This window comes from Azolla caroliniana, unplaced genomic scaffold (assembly GCF_043228905.1).
Source record: "Azolla caroliniana isolate FFs.n. ecotype wild unplaced genomic scaffold, voAzoCaro1.0.p SCAF_21, whole genome shotgun sequence".
Taxonomy (NCBI): Eukaryota; Viridiplantae; Streptophyta; class Polypodiopsida; order Salviniales; family Salviniaceae; genus Azolla; species Azolla caroliniana.
The window spans coordinates 7,850,375-7,854,387 of record NW_028230456.1 but is presented as its reverse complement, the minus strand read 5'-3'; the positions used below and the strand labels follow the sequence as shown (position 1 = coordinate 7,854,387).

At 45.4% G+C, this 4,013-nt stretch overlaps 1 pseudogene; it reads left to right on the top strand.

Moving 5' to 3' along the window:
• Positions 1-3,029: 3,029 nt before the first annotated feature.
• On the top strand, positions 3,030-3,633 carry LOC147850573 (large ribosomal subunit protein eL6 pseudogene; annotated as a pseudogene).
• Positions 3,634-4,013: the final 380 nt, after the last annotated feature.

Sequence of the window (4,013 nt, the reverse complement as noted above, 5' to 3'; positions counted from 1 at the left end):
TGTTGGCTTCTTCAACCAATCCGGCCTACCAGCCAATAGCCTACTCAGCTCATGTTGAGCTTGTCTCTCAACACTCTCCCTCAAGCTCAACTTGAGGTTCCTTGTCAGCTCTAGCTGGTCCATTCCTCCAGTTTCTCCTAGCTTCATGCGTCCTTGCTCGTGCGCCACGACCCGTTTGGTCCCGTGCTCCTCAACCTATATGGCTGACTTGTCTTCTTCCAAGGCCCTCGACAACCTTCTCCTTTCCTCTGTGGATTTGATGCCCATCGACCCGTCGGCTCCTCCGTATTGGAATTGGCTTCTTCTACCTCCTCATTTGTTTGGTCTTCATGTGATTTGGCTTGTCCGAATTGACTGTCTCTGATTCGTCTTCAACTTGAGCTTTGGCTATCTCAGCCCAAGTCTTCCTAGATCACTTTTCACAAGTTCTATCCCTTCGTTCAGCTGGCTCTGGTTTGCTTATTCTACTCCACTTGTAGTTGGCTAGTCTTCCCTTAGCTGATTTTCTTCTAGTCATTCTCTTGTCAGATTTGGCTTCCTTAACTGATTCGGCTCTCTCGTCAAGTATCTCTTTGAATTTTATTTCGAATCTCCCCCTCAAGTCCGGCAAGTCACGGTGCTATAGACCAAGAACACCTAAGTATTGCTGCAACTTGTCAAGTCTAAGAGGTTTGATGAAGATATCGGCCACTTGCCGATCCGTCGGAACATATTACAGTTCCACTTCACCATTGAGAACTCACTTGCGCACGAAGTGATAATGCACTTCGATGTGTTTCGTCCAAGCATGGAAGATGAGGTTCTTTGCTAATTGGATACTGTTGAGGTTGTCATGGGAGATCATCATCAGATCAACATCCTCCACCCACTGATCCTTTAGCAGCCTTTTTAGCCAAATGGCTACGCACGTAGCGATAACCGCTCCTCTATATTCAGCCTAAGTGCTCGACAGTGCCATTGTCAGTTGCTTCTTGCTGCACCAGGCAATTGGGAGGCAATTGCCGCAATCCTGAAGGAGAATGCATATCCCGATGTAAATCGACGATCACTTCCACTTTCGGCCCTATCAACATCGCGTCTGATACAATATCCCAAGATCCTTTGTGTCCCTCACATATCACAATATCCCATGCACACACTGAAGGTGGTAGGATGTTTGTTGGCTGTGACATAAACTGATTAATCAAGCCGAGCGGATAGCTGAGGTCTAACCGGGTGATGGTCAAGTAAATAAGGTTTTCGACTAATTGCCGGAACCGTGTCACGTTGCAAGCCGTTCCCGATCCGTGGCAAGGCTTGACATTCTTGTCAAGAGGAGTCGAGACGGATTTACAATCCCTCATGCTGAACTTGAAGAGCATATTCAACACATAATGCCTTTTGCTGATTAATATGCCTTTCGGGGTTTGCATCACTTCGATCCCGAGAAAGTGAAAAAGAATATGATTGTGGAAGCTAAGACAAAACCGGCTTGTCCAGATAGCTAAAGAATATAGACACAGGTTTAATGGAAACCTTACATGGGGGAGACAAAGAGAGCAGAAAGCATAAACTCAATTTAAAAAATAACAACACTCTATACACACAATGTGCTCAATGAGCACTTTTATACAAGTCCTTACACGGACTAATATAAGTACTGATATGTACTTCACTGCTCATACGAGCGAATGACACAGACTCCCAAAAATATGCCTGCGTACTAGGCTAGATTCGTAGGCCTCTATCGGCCTAATGGTTCCAATCCGAGTTGTATCTCCGATCCGGATCGTGGTTCCGGATACTGATCTGGAAAACAATCTGGTTCTTTGTTCCGGACACCGATCTGGATCCGGTTGAGCTTGTTTGCTCAACACTCCCCCTCAAGCTCAACTTGAGGTCAGATTGTGGTGTCTGTGTTTGTGTCTTCCGAACCTCTTCTCTAGCTCCACATGGTGTCTTCCCACCTGGCTCGCGCTCTACGTCCGGTCCGGTTTTGCTTCCTGTGACGCATTCAGTTCTGCGCACCTCGACCCTCTAGGTTGGCTTGTTTGCTCATAAGGTGCTTCTGAGCGTCTTCGATGTTGCAACTTCGGCGCTTTTCGACTCGTTGTTACCCGTAAAAATATACGGGGAGGCATAAGGTTATGTGTAATGATGTGGTTGATGTGTATGTGTAAAGTAAATGAGTGTGTGTATGGACACATGCACAATTATGTGCATGTGTACAAGAATGTGTAACGGTCTTATTTATAATGGTCATGTAACCGTTACATTGGATGTATTATATAAACCCCCTATGGGGTATGTAATGAGATATAGTTTTTTCCCCTCTCATTTGGTGTCATTTCGTATTTGTCTTTATCTCTTGCTCTCTCACTATCGTAACCCCCTTGGGAAGGGGGTGAAGCCATTCTAGGCTTGACCCCCCACCCAACAACACTTTTGGCATGCCCGAACGGCCGACCCTCCTTTGAAAGGAAGTCACTCCCTCCCTCACTGCATCCCTGCGTTTCTGAATATGTGTGTGTGTGTGTCTCTCCATCTACCTTGTTCTACTATTTGTTGGTATTTGCAGTCATGGGGAAGTTTATTTTTACTCTCCTTCTTTCTCTCTCTCACGTAACCCCCTTGGGAGGGGGGTGGAGCCATTCTAGGCTTCACCCCCCACCCCAACAACACTTTTGGCCCGCTTGAACGGCTAACCTCCCTTGAGAAGAAGTCACTCCCTCACTCCCCATTCCCATCACTAATTTCTCTCCTCAATCTCTCTACCTAAAACCCTAGACACCCCAACCTTCATCTCTATGTCCATCCATCTCTCTCATTTTGTGAATTTGCGTTGCGTTTGTGTTGTGCATGTGTTTGTTTGTGTCCACTTCCAAAAGATGAAGGGAGAAGAAGAGGAGGAAAGTGAAACGGTTCTCCACAGATAAGGGAAGGAAACACTTCGGCATATGTGAGGTCTGCTGCCTGATTGTTCGCAGACTCCGTTGTAGAGAACAAAGATTCACGACTCTTTGCAACAGAACAGAGTAGAGAAGAATGAACGAAGCCATGGGTAAGCCTACATTCCAAGGTACTCGAAATAAAGAGGTCGTTCGAGGAGTAGGTTGCCATTCACGCTCCAGTGTTTATCATAAGCGTGGTTTGTGGGCCATCAAAGCGAAGAATGGTGGATCCTTCCCTTCCCACCAGAAGCAAGCTTCTAAAACTCTCGTATCCAAGAGACCTCCCAAGTTCTACCTTGGTGATGATGTTCCTAAACCCCTTCGAAATAAATGTGTCCTCAAACCTACTAATCTCAGGTCAAGCATCACCCCAGGCATTGTCTTGAATCTGCTTGCTAGACATTTTAAGGGGAAGAGGGTTGTTTTCCTTATGCAGTTGGAATCTGGTTTGATTTTGGTTACAAGTCCATTCAAGCTAAATGATGTACCTCTACGTTGAGTAAGTCAATCATATGTAATAGCAACCTCTACAAAGCTTGATGTAAGCAAAGTAGACAACTACTTCAAAAAGGAAGTTCAGAAGAAGAAGAAGAAAAGTGAGAGCGAGTTCTTTGAGGCTGAGAAGGAGGAAAAAGAATCAGAATCTCAACGAGAAGGATCAGAAGAAGAAGACGGAGGATGTAAGTAGAAGATGGATCCATGGATGGAAAGGCAAAGCTTTAATGCAGGTTATGGGGCCCTCTTCATCATCATTATCATCCACACCATCACCATCTCCATCTGAGATCTCATCGGATACTTCTCTTAGGATGGGCCTCTCACAACATCTCAAAATCTTTGGATGTTGATGTTGTTTCTTCTTGCGCTGATCCTTCGATTGACCGGAGGGTTTCTGTTCCATTCTTGCAGGTCATTATAAGGAGTGTAGCAGAGAGGCGACTAAGCTACAAGAACGTTCTACATTTTCTCGCCACTTATTAAGTTAACATAGATTGTCTCTTTGAGTATCTCAGCTCTCTTCAATGCTCCGGTAGCGAAAGATGATTCTGCCAGGGCTTGTGTTTTGTATGTAACTTCTCTAGA